Source organism: Chrysemys picta, chromosome 7, assembly GCF_011386835.1.
Source record: "Chrysemys picta bellii isolate R12L10 chromosome 7, ASM1138683v2, whole genome shotgun sequence".
Taxonomy (NCBI): domain Eukaryota; kingdom Metazoa; phylum Chordata; order Testudines; family Emydidae; genus Chrysemys; species Chrysemys picta.
In genome coordinates, this window is record NC_088797.1 from 81532494 (window position 1) to 81551100 (window position 18607).

General features: G+C 38.8%; 1 protein-coding gene across 11 annotated transcripts in view; it reads right to left on the reverse strand.

The window, feature by feature from the left end:
* Window positions 1-18607, reverse strand: part of JMJD1C (jumonji domain containing 1C) — a 348731-nt gene that overhangs the window by 130751 nt on the left and 199373 nt on the right. For 2 of the 11 annotated variants that reach the window (XM_065551892.1, XM_042854777.2), the window contains exons 1-2: window positions 5626-5794; window positions 5214-5339 (exon numbers count right to left, since the gene is read on the reverse strand). The exons of 6 other annotated variants lie outside the window; for them this stretch is intronic. The gene's annotated coding sequence lies outside the window, so the exon portion shown is untranslated. Of the gene's footprint in view, window positions 1-5213; window positions 5796-18607 lie in introns of those variants that run through there. 3 more of the 11 variants (XM_042854776.2, XM_008163233.4, XM_042854778.2) reach the window with 2 other exon arrangements.

An 18607-nucleotide genomic window follows, 5' to 3' on the forward strand; every position in this document is an offset into this window, starting at 1 on the left:
CCGCATATTAACATATACTCTATTTCTTCTTCAAACTGATTTCTTTACATTGCCTTAAAAATTTAAGTCAACAAAAATGATTCTGTATACATATACCTGTACATAGAATGTAATTAACTAAACAAAACAAAACAAAAACCTATCTGGAGTGTGACATAATGTTTGTCTTTGAGCAATACTACATAGTAAGTTACATATAAAACACCAGTTTATCTGACTGCATGTATTATATGAACTGATCCCAAATCATATCTGTGAATGTGGTTCTCTACTCAGAAAAGTAATTTAATACCTACTAATTTAGTTTCTCTAACCCCCTTAATAGGCCAGCCCAGACAGTCTGGGAATATAAGTCCTCCTACAAGCAGACAGACAGAAAATAAACCAAAACTGTGCAATGCCACACCTCCTTATAATAGGGGTGGCAGGCCAGCTGAATGTGCTTAGTTTGAAATTTCCCAAGCAGTAATGGAAAACATTCTTATATAAAACATCTATAAAGAGAAGTCAGAATTCTTGGAAAAACAGTCCAGATTCCATCAACTCAGTGAGACTCCTGAACTGGAATATAGTAAGAGATTTGGAGAAGCAAAGCATCAAGTAAACACACTGTCATTCTTCAACTGTTTCTTCATTTTTCTACCTGCCAGCCCAGACACTGGGAATTCCAATGAGCAGTATCTCACGCCACAGAAGACATAAAATGAGTGTAAAAAAAAAATTTGAGAGACTAATCAACTACGGCATGTAGGACTCAGCTACCGGAGGTTAGCAAGTCAAATATATAGCGACAAGAAAATATATACAAGGAGGTCCAAGTGGCCTCTTTACAAGACTGTAGAGAAAAAGCTTCTTTACAAACCACAGAGTAAGTCTCTTGAGAACCATGTCTATGTGCTGGAAGTGGGAAAAACTGAACATCTTCAGCCTGCAACCAATTCTCCTTTACACGGACAACACCACATAGCTTTCCCTTTTTATTTCTTGTAGCCATATGCTTCTAGGACAGGGGTAGGCAACCTTTGGCACGTGTGCCAAAGGCGGCACGCGAGCTGATTTTCAGTGGCACTCACACTGCCTGGGTCCTGGCCACCGGTCCAGGGGGCTCTGCATTTTAGTTTAATTTTAAATGAAGCTTCTTAAACAGTTTAAAAACCTTATTTACTTTACATACAACAATAGTTTAGTTATATTATAGACTTATAGAAAGAGACCTTCTAAAAATGTTAAAATGTATTACTGGCACACAAAACCTTAAAGTAGAGTGAATAAAATGAAGACTCGGAACACCACTTCTGAAAGGTTGCCGACCCCTGTTCTGGGACTTAAAACCCGAAAGGCCTCAATTAAGCAAAGCACTTAAGCACATACTTAAGTCTATATCTATGCAAAACAGCACATAAGCACATGATTAACTTTAAGCAACATAGGACTTTGGAGTTTTTCTGAACTGGTGCCTCCACTCCTGTTTACTTTTACTGCATTGTGACGAGTGCTTTGCCAAAAGAAGTTCCATGAATACAAATGCTTTAGTTTCTTTATTACCAATGTCATTAATATTTATTTAATATATATAGTGCCTAAATTGACTTGCTCCTTTGTTACATCATCAAATAATGATTAACACAGCTTTGTATCAGTGCATGCAGCAAAGTACCTGCATGGAGGGGGCATATAGCATAGCTCTCAGGCTGATAACACCATGCAACTTTCAGGCTTTTGTGACCTTGATGCAGAAATTGGGTGGATTAACATATTTTAAAAATTATTCTCGTTGCCCAACAGAGGTTCTCAAACTTTTTCATATTGTGGGTCTTGTAGACAAATTCTCCTCACCTCTGCAATCACACAAATCACCTCTCCCATTTATGTTCACAGTACCCCTGTAACAACTATAGATATTGCTTACATAAAGTAGTAGTATCAAGAAAACATATAGTGTATTTTTAGATTTATTTAACCCAATTAAGCAGCTGGAAACAAAGTAGTCCATTACCATGTGACCAGCCAGCTCTCTGAAGACCATCAGCAAGAGCACAGAGGGCACCAGTGGGGTCCATGGACCTCAAACTTGAGAACTGCTGTCTACAGAATATTATTTTTAGAATGTCTACATTATTACGGTGGCTAATTCTCATTGCAAGGAATACTCAAGTTATGGCTAAATAAAAAAATTGTGTGGTTAGTTCATTAGGGTATGTTCAAATATTCAAGATGTAATATATTAATTCATATTATTTAGGTGGGTATTGAACTCAAATGCCTAAAGCCCCACTCTTCATCTCACACTAAGGTCATTTAGGTATTATTCTTATATGGTGTATTGGCCTTGTTAAAATATCCGTTTGCCGAGTAAACATTTACAGCATTTTATCCATTAAAAAAGTATTGAAATTAAATAACAGTTACTGTTTTTAATTAAAAGTGGTAACATTAATATTCAACAGCTTTTGCTTTCTTTAGCAAAAAATAAAGATAACTTCATACATTTTTTGTTTAAACTATAATAATCAAAAAGATCATACGCACTAATTTTATATGTGCTAGTAAATAAACTTACATTTCCATATATTATTTTCTAGTCAAACTGTTTAATTAAGATAACACAAACACTGGCACATTCTCATTATGCGGCTTAATCATTAAACCTCCAAGCAGCTATATTTTTTTTCCTAATAGCTGGTTGTTGCCAGGATTTATTTTATCAAGTAGCAAAAGATAAAAAATAAATAAAATGGGATTTGAAATACAAGCTCATTTCTTATAACCTCTCTCTTATACAGGAGCCACACGTTTTTTGTATTTCCTCTGAGAGAGCTAGTTATTTTCCAATTTGAAAAACACATAATTTAGGACACATCCCAGCTTTTCAACTTAGGTCAAAGAGAATAATGTTTAACAACTGTTAATACTGGCTAAAATTAGAAACTAAAATTATTAGAACCTCAGGAGTAATTAACAAGAGTTTCCATTTTTTTTAGGCCAAACTGGTGGGGCATTTTTGTTTTTGATATATCAAGATGTGATGTATACAAATTCCTTCAACTATTATTTAAATAATTTGTTTCTATGATAATACACTAGTTCTACAATACTAAATGACCCGAATCTACAACGATGTAAGCTAGATATTTACATTTAAGTAACTGCATTGATCTTGTAAGTAAAAAAATATATTTTTTTTAAAGTATTTATTTAATGCACACACAAAAAACCATGACACACACACACACCTTTATAATCAACTAAATACATTCTGCAAAAAGAAGAACGGGAATACTTGTGGCACCTTAGAGGCTAACAAATTTATTGGAGCATAAGCTTTCATGGACTACTGTAGTCCACGAAAGCTTATGCTCCAATAAATTTGTTAGTCTCTAAGGTGCCACAAGTACTCCCGTTCTTCTAGTCCACGAAAGCTTATGCTCTAATAAATTTGTTAGTCTCTAAGGTGCCACAAGTACTCCCGTTCTTCTTTTTGCAGATACAGACTAACACGGCTGCTACTCTAAATAAATTCTGACATACACTGTATTGGGGGAAGGGATAGCTCAGTGGTTTGAGCATTGGCCTGCTAAACCCAGGGTTATAAGTTCAAACCTTGAGAGGGCCACTTAGAGATCTGGGGCAAAATCAGTACTTAGTCCTGCTAGTGAAGGCAGGGGGCTGGCCAATGACCCCTTCCAGTTCTAGGAGATAGGATATCTCCATTAATTAAATTTTAATTATAAATTTATTTTAGTATTTACTACATACACTAGATACATTTTCATCTATGAATAATTTCTAACATGTTCTTAAAAAAAATGAAGGGCACATCTAAAATCATCTAAATTCAACATACACCCAGTTTTAAGTGGCAGACAATGTATCAATTATTCATCTAAATACTTAAGTCATCAGCAGCATAATCACGTGTTCTACTAACATGCCAACACACAATCTTCATATATGAAAACAAGAAATTATGTATGCATTTATTTTAATAAAGCAACATTTAAATTCTGCTAACATTATTCTGGCTTTTCCAGTGAATTAGTACTAAATATTTTAAATGCACTGGAATGTAAAGAAATGTAAATAGAACACATGCATAAGTAAGTAATTCAAGAGTGGGCAGATCTATCATTCTGCTAGGTACTTCTACAGCCTTAGGGAGCTGCCATCTGATGAAAGTCACTGTGGAATACAATTCTGGCCACAAAACAGTCTATAATTCAATATTACTGCAGAAGACTGTTAAAGTAACAGAAAAAAATGCTTTTATATTCTATATTCGGAGCTGGAAAAGAATATCTAACTACTGGTTACACAAATGGCACTAACGTGTTCACTAGCATATCACACACTGAACCAAACTCAAATAAATGCCCAATACTGTGTGGATGTCTGCCTTATTATGGCCTACCACTACATAGGAAAAATGCTTATAACAACTGTATCCTGTTTGGAGCTCCATGCTACACTACATTCCATTCACATGAGAAAAAGCAGACCAGATGAGCGTTCCCTGAAAGGCATTTTTAAAATAAATCAGCCACAGTCCTTACAACACAATTGAGCTGCTCAGCACACACCATGTTGAAAGCACGCCATTTAAAATGTAACAGGAAATACATACATCGTTTACATTATTTTTTCCATGATTTTTTAATTTATAACTGTACTCAATCCTTTAAGTATTTTTAGAAAACTACCTATATAAAAATTGGGTTTTGTTGAAACCTTTTGCGTCTCACAAATACGAGGTTTGCAAACAACAAACATTAATATAACCAATTCCCTAATATGATACTGCAAATTTTATTTAACATTAGTGTCCTGTAGGAGTGCCAAATCTAATCTCTCAGCCAGTTAGAGGTTTGGGACAAATCACCACAGTTGCTACAAGTGGGGTGCTACAAGAAAGAAAATAAGCATATCTGGAATAAAAGTAAAACTGTTTAAAAACACTGAGTGAAGTAAGGGTAACAGCATACACAGGCTACTAGCAACTTATTATACTGTATCTTAATTTTTTTATATTACTCCTTTCTAAATGTCCTATGAGAACTGAGTTTTATTAAAAAAATTTAAAAGTGCAATACTGTTTTGCTATATTTCTAAAACAGAGAAATCTTAAATAGCCCATTCCACACTCAGTGAAGAAAAAAAAATCTACAACTTAAGTATTAATTAAAAAAAAGACAAGAAAAACAAAATATAAATCTTACTTTGTCCTCGATAGTCTCAAAGTAGTTTTCTTACAAGTCATGGCAGTCACATAGCTGGTAAATCTCCCATTTGTTCTAGAACAGTGTTTTCACAAGATCTCACCCACTCATACACACCACTTTAGTCTTAAAAATCAAAAGAAAATGGTTTTTAATCAACTATTTCCGGATTCACTTGCATCTTTGACACTGAACATTCAAAAAAGCTAAGAGATGAAAACCAAGCCCAGGCTGTAACCTAACGAGTATTCGACGAGCAAATCCTGTCTCCGTCTCAGCCCTGGCACGGAGGCGGATTACAACTCGGTCTTTGTCATCAACAGTGTGGTGTTAACGACTGAGAAATCCTGCAGCTGAAGCACTACTGCGTCCCCAGATCTGGGTCATGATAATTTCTGCCGAGACCGCTTACATAACCAAGCAGACACTCCAAACAGATAGCACAGTCAGACAGCAGCTAGATATCCACAGAAAAAAGCCTCTCGAAGGATATTTCTCTCTGCCTGGAAACAGTGCAGTAGATTCCAGCAGCGCAGACACCCAAATGAGAAACCAGTTCTTTGCTTATGGCATGTTGAAAGAAGGGAAGAGGCGGTGCTCTGTAAACTGTAACTAATCCCCCGTCACAGGTGGTGATGGAGTCACTTCCAGCACGAGTCACATTACTGATTACTCATTTGGCTGGCCAGAGGGAGTGGGTCATAATTTTAACTACAGACAAAGCCAGACTAGTGGCGAGACTGACAGCTCAAGTTTACCGTCCTTGCCATACAGCAAATGCAGATATCAAGTTTTCACTTTCCCGATTTACTTGAAAGAGACAGGATATAAGAATACAAATGGTAGGCCTCTGGTGTCTGTCTCCCTCCTAAAGGAGAATGTCAATTTGGATTTTAACACCCCAGCCATTCTACAATTTTATAGCAAATTGCTACTAAACAATTCTGATTTCCTAAACTGTTTTAGATCATAAAAAAAGAGCAGTTATTGGATCTAATTTTCAAAACAATCTAATCTTTGTTAGCAATGATAAGTAAAATGCAATTTGTCCAGTGTATTAGTATTTTACAAAATCTAAATTTTCTCTCCTTCAAATCTAAGTGTAATAAACAATGTAAACAGCTTTGAGGTTACTGATTTTTTTTTTAAAGGAACACACCAGAAACCTAACTTAGTTTGCTGTGCATTCACTATTATTATTATAAAAGTGCCAACAAATTGCCCTAAAACTGGAGGGGGGGGGGGGATGGGTGCAGGATAAGAGCTTTAATACAGGACTGATTTAAGACCAACAAGCACTCAGATCAGAAGACGGTAAGGTAAACTACATTCATAGCCAGGGGATAAAGCTATATGTCTTTTGCTGCTACAATCCCACCACATTACAAGATGAAATGGATTTGTGAAGTCTGGCAGGGTTTTACTATTTGGAAGCCCTTTAGTTTCCCACAATATATGTTAACAGCTTATAACTGATGCAAAAGAAGAGGGGAGTTTTAAGTATACATTTTTTCCTCACTTTCTGATTACAACCCCCTAGCTGCTCTCTGCTGACAAATACTTACAACTCAATAAAAGTGTGTGTTTTGCTGCTATTGTACAGGAATTACCAACTTACATGTGCAGTTACAATAAACAAAGACATGACAGGTTTTATTTGATAACTAGCCACAAATTTCTGTAGGTTTGATTCTACGTGCTTTGTGCTTTTATTAGTTATCGTTTGCATTAAAAACAAAACAAACAATGCATCAGACTTTCTAAAGAAGAAAAGAAATGTGTAGGGTGCAGTATCTAATATAAAAAACTGTTTCCAAGGAAGTTATTCTAAAATTCAGCAATTATGCTCATAATCTACTCTTCGGTATTAGTTCACATACACAACAGGTAGAAAAAAATCATAAGGAAGGTTGGGATTCCCAAACATACAGGCATTATTTCCTCCAAACTCTTTAAACAAAAAACAGTGGTATATTCTTTATTTTATGGGAGTGGGGGAAGACATGTAATTTCCCAAGAAAATAATATGAAATCAATTCTTGACTACCCCTGTTCTCATACTGAATTATTCCAAATGACAGACGTAACGGTGAATTGGAATGCAATAAATACACCAAGATGTGAAACCATAAAATAATGTGTGGTTAAAAATTAAAGGTGAACTGAAGGGTCTTTTGCCCACTAACGACATTCTTCAGGATAGGGTTTCTTCCATAACAGTTCATGATACCTTATACACAAAACCAATGCATCAAATAATCATATCCGTACTCACTTTAGGACATTACCTAGCCTAAATTAAGGCTGCATAACTGCACTTTAATTCAAGGGGACACTTATCCTCTCCTCAAAAATAATTTGAGTTTTGGTATTCCTTGGCCTTCTAGGCCCGCCAGTTCCAAGTGATAGAATCGGAATGGCTCAACTCAACTGCCACATATGGCAATCAGGGTTTTAGGAATATCAGGAATGTTTTAGAAACATTTCTGATACCTGCAGACTGGATAATTGTTTGATTTCAATAGCTAGGGAAATCAATTTAAACAGGGACCCCAAATTACATAGCTAGCAGGATTCATCCAGGGAAAGTGATTTCAAGAGGTCTATTAGACTAAATGTAGCACCTCACAATCAGAGTTATCTGAACGTGTGGGGAAGTGTTTAGGAGGGATTTATAGTGCCTTCTTCCACCACTGATAGATGATCAGAGGTGGAAGGTCTCCTAGATATACTTGGCCCTGCCTTAGTACAGGGGGCTGGATTAGATAACCTCTTGAGATCCAGTCCTACATTTCTATGATTTTATACTCCTAACCAGCAGTCAAGGATATGAGAGCTCTTCCTCATCCCCACCAAAGAATATTTTAAAATAAATACTTTAGCCACACTAACTTCACTAGATTTTCCTTCTGCTATCTTTTTTGAAACATTGCAACTACTTTCACCAGCACCAAGATTGGTCATGAGAAGAAATGGTAGTAGAGAAGAAGAAACAGCACTGCTTTAGACTTTATTTACACCAACTTCATAGATTTCTTGAGAAGCTCATCAATTCTCTGGCACCGAGCAGGACTTGCCTCACTCCCTTATGCTTCAGGGATAATCATATCAAATAGTTTAGCTCTGTGAAAGCTTCTCTTATTGACATGACTTGGAGTTGTGGGCTCAGCAGCTATAAAAATCAGGACTTTAGCTATTAGCGATATCATCAGCTCTTTCAGGAGAAACAGAACCTTGGCTTCACATCTTGCCAAGCAAGCAAGAAACAAACAGTATTTTGTTTTGAAATTATTTTTAATTCTATACCTGCACTAGGCTAATACTTTGGGATCTTAGTTTTTAAAAAGCATTTTAGTTCAACCTTTAATAAGATGACTGTAGTTGTAGACCTCCCTAAAGAAAAATATACTGCTATCTCTTTTACTAACTACTTCCATTCACCTAGGCCTCCCCCCCCCTTTACTAAGCCTTTAAGTAAGAGTTCTACTGCTGCAATTTATTCCAGTAAATTGAAACAACTGGAATATGCCTGTTATAAAGCACAATATATTTTTGTGATATTTAATTACTGAAATTCTGAACTCTCTGCAGAACATCTGTCACAAAGCAGACAATTCTTAATAATATCCAAGGCAGGCACTTGTTAAAATATAAATCACAAGGCTGTCTGGAGGGCTGACAAGTTTGAGTGTTTGGACAAAGCTTTATTAATAGACTGCAACTTAATAACAAAGAAAATTAATATCTAGTGTAGCAATGCTTTAGCACACTAACATGAACATATTTTGCTAAAAATACTTAAATAGAACCACATATCAATGGAATAGTAGCTAAAGGTAAATGATAAATTAATTTCCATTTTAATATTTTATTTTACAGTGTTCTCAGTGAAAATCCACTAACCATGCTAATGACCTCTATATACTGAGGTAGTTAAAACTGGTGCAAACATCTACGGTAGGTCCGCTGCACCAAATATAAAAAGATTTACACCACTGTGGCCTACTCTTTTAATTTACAACAATATTTTTGTAAAACCAGTGATATAAAACCCCTGAAGATAAAATTAATATATCACTTAAAAATGGGTGTCTTGTAACATGCAATATGTAGGTGACTTATTTCTGAGACTTATAGAAAACACTAATATCTGAGTTTGTTGTTGAAAAACACAAACTTTTACAGTTGAACAGCAGCTTATTTTACAGTTGTATACATTTCAGCACTAGTTTAAATCAGCATTTGTTTCATTTCACAATCAGGCATAAACTCTGTCAAACGATCCATATCATAAACTTAAAAAACAGAGCTGTCTTTGTTCCTTGGCACTGCCAGTCCCCTATGGAATCAAGCAGCACACAGAATTGCACTTGGCAAACAATCCATGACCTTCAATTACTGTCTTGGCTTACTGCCATAGGATTCATGTGTTACTGGTAACATAGCGTACCTATTTTACAGAAAAACCTTCAAACTAGCTTAAAATCTATGAAAAGTATCCAAACATTTCAGCCATTAAAGAAAATTGTATCATAATTTGTTACTTTTGCTACTACTAAACATTTCTTTGGTATAATCCAAGAACACACCCAACTCTTTCAATATGAAACTATATGTGTGAGAATGTATTTTTCAGATTTTGTGTTTTTAGAATTTTGGTTAAAAAAATCTAGGTGAAATAATATAACAGCAATTTCAGTTTTACGATTATATGTTGTAATTTTTTAACATTTTAAAAAACATACATGGCACACCAGGAGCTTTATGGTTTACCTCTATGTTTATTTGGGTTTAGGGTGAAGTTAAGAGGTTCAAGCTGCAATACAGTGCATATCAACATATAATTATTTATTATGTACATTATCATAATGCCCAGGACCCCCAGTCATTGATCAGGAACCCCTTTTGCTCTGTGCCATACAAACAGAATAAAAAGATGGTCCTCACCCCAAAGAGCTTACAGTCTAAATATAAAACAGGAGACAATATAACATGGGCAGACCAATAGGGGAGTACATCCTTGACCCATCAGCTGTCTTCGACCCAGTTGACCATGCTCTTCTTCATTAAATCTTGTCCTCCGTTGGCTTCTGAGACTGTCCTCTCCCAGTTCTCCTCCAACCTCTCTAATCACTCATTCAGTATTACCTTCAGAGGATTCTCAACATCCCATCCCACTTTCTGTGGGGGTTCCAAAGGACTCTGATCCTGATTCCCATCTCTCTTCACTCTACATTTTATCTCTAGATAATCTCATGTGCAAACACAAATTCAACTATTGTGTCTAAACTGACAATTCAGATTTCCTCTCTACTCCAGACCTGTCTCCTTTTGGCCAAACTGAAATCTCAACCTGTTTCTTTGACATCTCTTTTTGGATATCTAGCTATCAGCTCAAGCTCTACATGACTAAACAGAACTCAATCTCCCTCCCTGCCACTTCCTTTCTCGATCACTGTGGACACAACACTATCATTCTGCTGGTCACTCGGGCCCATAACCTGCGTGTCATCTTTGACTCAGACCTCTCCCTAGGTCCTCGCTTCCAGGCTATCTCCAAATCTTGAAGAATCTTTCTTCATAACACTTCTAAGATACAGCCTTTCCTACCCATCTGCCCAGTTAAAACTCTTGTACAGGCTCTTAACGTGTCTTGCAACAGTCTTCTTCTTGGCTTTGACTAATGTAATCTTACCCCATTCACGTCCATTCAGAACGCGGCTGCAAAGATCATTCTTCTAACAGGTCACTCTTACCATTCAACCCCTCTATTGGAATCCCTACATTGGCTCCTCTTTTATTCCACAAAGATAAGCTACTTGTCTTCACTTTCTACTCCTGAGGGAATTCTGCACCAAAAAACGTAAAATTCTGCACACGTTTTAAATTCTACAAATTTTGTCAATAAATAAATGTGGCTCCAGCATGGTGTTTGTATAGCACCTAGCACAATGGGGTCCTGGTCCATGACTAGGGCTTCTATTCGCTCTTTATAATGTAGATATAACTTTAAGTGAAGACAAATAATAAACCACCACCACCTTAAGGGACTGACGCCTATCTTCCACAGAGCAAACCAGTCATAGAAGCGAGCATACTTTCCCACACTGCTTTGCCAATATTCTTCAACCATCTTTTCTGGAAGTATCCTGAAGATTCTTCAGTGTTCAAGCCTTGTGATAGACATGAGATGTTAGAAGTGTGGAAACTTCAAATATTATTATAATGAGTTGTGCTAGATACTATGGGCATGGATTATTCATAAAATATTATTTCTTTAATTGTTATATGTATCTGTGAGCTAGGAATGGTATTCTGGTTCTATGGGGGAGGGTTAACAGAGCTTTTTGTAGGAACTAAAATCACTGAGGGAGAGGTTATTAATGCAAATTCCTAGACAGGTAAATAACTCAGCAGGGAATTGCATACAGGTCTGTCTCATCTTACGCTGGGGTTACGTTCCGCAGTCAGTGCCTAAAGCGAAAATCGCATATAGTCAAAATTACATTGAGTTTAATGGCGGGCGGAATCGCCCGCACTACAGACAATATTTAAATTGTTATTTTTCTCTTTTGTTTTTGTCGACTGCGTAAAGCTGAAATCGCACATGTTAAATGCGCCTAAGATGCAACAGACCTGTATACTGGTTTTAACTGGGTTCAAAAGGCCCGGCAGACAAAGGACTATGAATTATATAAAGAGGCAGCCTGAGCTTATGCAGAGGGGACCCTCCTCAATCTATGAACTGACATGTATTTAGTCCTGTAGCTCAAGTAGTGTATGTGTGTGCTATGGTGTTAAATGTTGAGGATTCAAAGCCTGATGATGCATGACTGAGGGATTGTTAAAGCTGCACAAAACAGAATTTGCTTTTGGGAAAAGATGGTGTTCACCTGACCAAGAAAGGGAACAGCATCTTCACACACTGGCTCCCCAACTTAGTGAGAAGGGCTTTAAACAAGTTTCAAAGGGTGCAAGTGACAAAAGCCCACAGGTAAGTATAAAAAAGGCAACCTTAACAGAGGGTTAAGATGTTGGGAGAGGGACATGGAAAATTACAATAGGGTCACAGGAGCAACAAGAGAGAAATCAGTGGGGAAATGTGCTCAACATCTTAGATGTCTATACACAAATGCAAGGAGTATGGGGAATAAATATGTACTAATATTTCTAGTTCTTCTTAAGATAAATTATGATTTAACTGGCATCAAAGAGACTTGGTGGGATAAGTCTCATGACTAGAATAATGGTATACAGGGATATAGCTTGTTCAGAGAGGACAGATAAGAAGGGAGGAGGTGTTGCATTATATACACACTTATTCTAAGGTTCAGAAGGAGGTGAGAGGCAGAACAGTTGAGAATCTCTGGGTAAAGATAAAAGTAAAAAACAGGGGTGGTATCATGGTAGGGGTCTCCTATAGACCACGAAATCAGGAAGGAGGAGGTGGCATTTCTAGAACAAACAACAGAATTATTTGAAACACAAGACCTGGTAGTAATGTGGGATTTTAACTACCCAGACATTTGCTGGAAAAGTAATATGGCAAAATGTGGAATGTGTTGGGGACAACTTCTTTGAGAAGATGGAGAAAGTAACTGGGGAACAGGTATTTTAGACTTGATTCTGATGAACAGAGACAAATTGGTAACGAATACTGAAGGTGGAAGACAATTTAGGTGAAAATGATCATGAAATGATGATTTCATGATTCTAATAAAAGAAAGGAGTGAGCAGCAGAATAAGGACAACAATTTTTTTTTTTTTAACCAAACTTGGGAAAACTGTTAGGTAAGGTCCCCTGGGAAGAAAATCTAAGGGAAAAAGGAGTTCAGGAGAGTTGGCAGTTTCTCAAAGAGACAATATTGAAAGCAGAACTGCAAACTATCCCGACGGGAAGCAAAGATAAGAAGAATAATAAGTGAACAATATAGCTCCCTCGGCAGGTCTTTAATGACCTGAAAGTCAAAAAGGATTCCTACAAAAAGTGGAAACATGGATGAATTGTTAAGGAGGAATACACGAGAAGAAACATGTAGAAACAAAAATCAGAAAGGCTAAGGCACAGATTTCAAATAGAGAAGGGACCATTCTGAACAACCAATCTGATCTCCTGTATAATGCAGGCCACAGAACTTAACCAAAATAATTCCTTTAAACAAGAGCATATCTTTAAAAAAAAAAAAAATCAATCTTGATTTAAAAATTGCCAGTGATGGAAAATCTATCACAATCTTTGGTAAACTGTTCAAACAGGTAATTACTTTTACTGTTAAAAAACGTTTGTCTTATCTCCGGTGTGAATTTGTCTAGATTCAACTTCCAGCCATTGGATCGTGTTATACCTTTGTCTGCCAGACTGAAAGAGCCCATTATCAAATAGTTCTTTCCAACATCGGTATTTATAGACTACGATCAAGTCACCCCTTAACCATCTCTTTGTTGAGACGAACAGTTTCAGCTCCTTCAGTCTAGCACTATCGGGCACTATTTTCTAATCCTTCAATCATTCTCATGTCTCTTAACCCTCTCCAATTTATCAACATCCTTCATGAACTGTGGACACCAGAACTGGACACAATATTCCAGGAGCTGCTGCTAAATACAGAGGTAAAATAACTTCTCTACTCCTACTCAAGATTCTCCTGTTAATGCATCCAAGGATCCCATTAGCTCTTTTGGCCACAGCATCACAATGGGAGCTCATGTTCAACTGATTATCCACCATGGCTCCCAAATCTTTTTCAGTCAATGCTTCCCAGGGTACAGTCCCCCAACCTGTAGACAGGGCCTACATTCTTTGTTCCTAGATGTATACACTCAGGGCCGGCTTTAGGCCAATTCAACCAATTCCCCTGAATCGGGCCCCACCCCTAAGAGGGCCCCACGCCCAAGGCCCGGTACTGGGGTGGCCCGGCTTCCCCAGGGAGCAATTTAAAGGGCCTGGGGCTCCCAGCAGGGGCTGGAGCCCCAGGCCCTATAAATTGCCACCAGAGCCCCACTGCTGGAGCCCTGGGGTAGGGCTGCGGGGCTCTGGGGGCTATTTAAAAAGTCCGGGGCTTCCGTTGCTTCTACCACCCCGGCCCTTTAAATAGCCACTGGAGCCCCACCGCTTCCCCAGGGCTCACGCGGCTATTTAAAGGGCCAGGGTGGTAGAAGCAGGAGAGCCCTGGGCCCTTTAAATAGCCGTCAGAGCCCTGGGATAGCGGGGGGCTATTTAAAGGTCTGGAGCTCCAGCTGCCTCTGCTGCCCTGGTCCTTTAAATAGCTGCCAGAGCCCCGCCGCTTCCCTAGGCTCCCTCGGCTATTTACAGGGCCGGGGCAGTGGAAGCAGGGGCGCTCCAGGCCATTTAAATAGCCCCTGAGGAGCTGCTGCTGCTGCTACTATCCTGGGGAGGGAGGGAAAGTGGGGAGGGGGCACTTACCGTACAGGGTGGGCTGTACCCGCACCCCCTGCCCTGCCCACAGCCAGCCCGTCTCCAGCCAACCCCGCACCCCCTGCCCTGTCTCCAGCCCGTCTCCAGCCAGCCCCGCACCCCCTGCCCACAGCCAGCCAACCCGCCACACCCCACTGCGGCCCTGCCCTAAGCCAGCCAGCCCCCCCCACACACACCCCTGCCCACACCAGCCCTGCACCCCCTGCCCTGCCTGTAGCCAGTCCCGCACACCCTGCCCTGCCTCCAGCCAACCCCTGCCGCACCCCCCTGCCTGAAGCCAGCTAGTCCCGCACTCCTGTCTCCAGCCCTGCCAACCCATGCCGCACCCCCCTGCGGCCCTGCCTGAAGCCAGCCCACCCCACACACCCCTGTCTCCAGCCAGACCCGCACCCCTTGCCCTGCCTGTAGCCAGACCCTACCTCCAGCCAGCCTCATGTCCAGTAGTGCCCTGCACCTCCTTGCTTCAATGAGGGGGACCCACACATGTGCACACACTCCCCAGGGAGTGGTGGGGACCCACACATGTGAAACGGAGCTCATTTCTAGTTCAGGCCCATCTTTTCAAAAAAGAACTTTAGGTAGAGTTAACATACATCCGTATTTTCCCGGACATGTCAGGCTTTTTGGTTCTTAAATCACCATCCGGGAGGAATTTTTAAAATTTAAAAATTCCTCCCGGGAAAATACGGATGTATGGTAACCCTATTGGTACAAAAAATGCATACTGTGGCACATCCCTTAAATCAGAACTTTTTATAGGGAACCGGTTGCTAAGAAATGAAAGGCTTTTTTTTTTTAAGTCATCCCTGCCGGGGCCCCGCCGAAAGTGTTTGAATTGGGCCCCGCACTGCCTAAAGCCGGCCCTGTATACACTTACATTTAGCATGAACTAATATGCCTATTGGTTGCTTGCACCTAGCTTACCAAGCAATCCAGATTGCTCTGTATCAGTGATCTGTCCTCTTATTTATTTACCACTTCTCAATTCTGTGTCATCTCTAATGATACAGTAATGATTTTTTTTTTCCAGGTCATTAATAAAAATGTTAAAATAGCTTAGGGCCAAGAACCGTTTCCCTGTGAGAACTCACTCTATAATATTCCCGGTTTACAGTTACACTTTGAGACCTATCACTTAGCCAACTATTAGTCCATTTAATGTGTGCCATATTAACTTTGTATCATTCTAGTTTTTTAATCAAAATGTTGTGCAGTACCAAGTTAAATGCCTTACAGAAGTCTAAGTATATTATATCAACATTATTACCTTTCCCAAGCTTCTAATATCATCCAAAAAAGATAAAGTTAGTTTGACAGGATCTATTTTCCATTAACCCATACTGACTGTAATTAGATTATTCTGCTTTAATTCTTTATAAACTGAGTCCTGTATCTGCTGCTCCTTTATCGTGTCCAGGATCAATGTCAAACTGAAAAGCCTATAATTACAGAGATCATCCCATTTACCCTTTTTTAATACGGGCACAACATTAGCTTTCTTCTAGTCTTCTGGAATTCCTCTGTGTTCCAAGACTTACTGAAAATTAACATTCATGGTCCAGCGAGCTCCTCGTTCAGCTCTTTTAAAACTCTTGGATACAAATTATCCAGACCCACTAATTTAAAATGTCTAACATTAATAGCTGTCGTTTAAAAGACTCCTGAGTTGCTGTTGGAATGGAAAGTGTGTCATCATATGATATAACTGCATCTGGTTTTTCCCCCCAAATACAGAATAGAAATATTTATTGAACATTTTTACCTTTTCTGCATTATTATTGATAATTCTATCATTTCCATCTAATAATTAACTAACACCATTGTTAGGATTCTTTTTGTTCCTAGTAGTTCTTAGACTTGCATCTGAAGAAGTGAGGTTCTTACCCACGAAAGCTTATGCTCCCTATACTTCTGTTAGTCTCAAAGGTGCCACAGGACCCTCTATTGTTTTTTGTTCCTAATGTACTTTAAAAACTTTTAAAACTCCTTTTAGTGTCCTTAACTCTGCTGGCATAGATTTTGCCATGTGTCCCTTTGCTTCCCTTATCAATTTTCTACACCTCATAGCTGCTGATATATATATTCATTAATACTGACTTCCCCTTTTCTTTCATTTGCTGATATACATATATAAAATAAAATAGCTGCCTTCACTTCCCCTGTAAGCCAGGTGGTTGTTTTGTTTTGAAACCAGTATGGCCTTCTTCCTTGATTCTGGCTTTTGGGGCATCTAGTAAAGTGTTCTTAATTGGGAATAGTTTGTCATTCATATTTTTTTTTGTTTAAATTATTCCTCCCAACTGATTTGGTACATAACTGTTTTCAGCTTTGGAATACTGAACCTTTAAAAGCACCTAGTATATATAACTTCACCTATAAGTCTCCGTATGTAATTAAATCATCTTCCTCCCTCCACCTTCCCCCCAACACTCCTGCTCAATCTCTGAGAAACTCAAACTGATCCATAATCTCAACAACTAGTTTCTCCACCTTCTTACATTAACTGAACTCTGGGCTCTCCTTCTGATTTAGCATCTGTCACTGCCTTCTCTTTCTCACTTCCCACAACCTGAAAGCCATTACAGCAACCCTGGGCTCTGCCTTTCATCCTCCCACTATTTCCTGCCTCGTCTTGCCCCACATCCCTACTCTTTCAGATCTTAGGGACATTTCATTGCCTCACATTGGTTTTATCTACTACTTCCCTAAGTCCCTCCTCCTTTCTTGCAAAGTTTAAACTCGTGTGTCACTTTCTTTCCCTCACCTTAGTATTCACCACCCACATCCTGGGTGACAAATTTCCACAGCAACGATCCCTCTTAATTCTCCTGCATCTCAGTTCCTCTTGCTAATCTCCCCCAATCTCTAACTTTGGTCTGATTCCCCCATTCACCAGTTTAGTCACTTGCCTAATTTTTTCCCCTTTTTTAAACCAAAAACCTCTTTCTGATTGTTCTGTTTATTCTCCTTCAACATAATTCCTTCTCCTCTTTTTTCCCTATCAAAAAATGGGATGTTCTTTTAAAGGAATTGGGCTTAGCCCCATCTGTGACTAAACAGTTGCTTCCCAGGTGATGAGTCAGGACAGGTATCTTGTGATAACTTGTAGATCACCGGGTCCTGGGGGTATAAGCAGCTCAGTTAAGGAGAAAGCCCTGCAGGCAGCAAGGTAGGAGATCCAAGGTCAGAGGAAAGGACCTGGAAAGGCCTGGCTGGAGCTACTTGAAGTGCAGGGCAGAAGCTTCAAGAGAAAGAGGCTTAAAGAAACCCCAGACAGCAAAACCTGGATTTTGGGAAAGAACTGTTGAGGTCAGGAAGGAGCTGAAGAAACTAAAAGTGGGGAAAGGCTTCTTTTGACTTGACATCTGGTTTACAATAAACCAGACCCAAAATGGGATTTTATTTTATTTATAAATGTCTGGATGCAGGTTCTGAGAACCCCAAGAAGAGGAAACTGAGGCAAATTTTTACTTCTCTGCTCCCTTCAGAACCTTTTCCTCTTATCTCTATTTGCTCTCTTCTGTTGACATCTTCTGTTATTCTGTTGAATAACAGTTGTGGAATAATTTGATGACTTTTGTGATGTATTTTGAATAAATTATTTTCTGTATACTTTAAATATGTGCCCAACTTACAGAGCAAGGAAAACACATGATTATATATGAATTTCATGATTTTTTTCAAATAATCAAACCATTTCATTATTCGTTTGAATCAAGTCTACTTTCAATTTTACTGTCCTACCTTCTCAGTGTGTTGTGCCCTCTTAAAAATTTTATTAAGATGATGTTAAAAAAAAGTGAACAGAGTTTGAGCATAGAAGTTTCTGGTTATCTGGGAATAACGTACAGATTATCGAGGGTGCAAAGTTTGGTTTACAATCCGGTGGCATAAGGAATACATAATCTGCAATATCCCCGATTGGGGGTAAAAGGTTGATGGGTCAAAGTACAGGCAT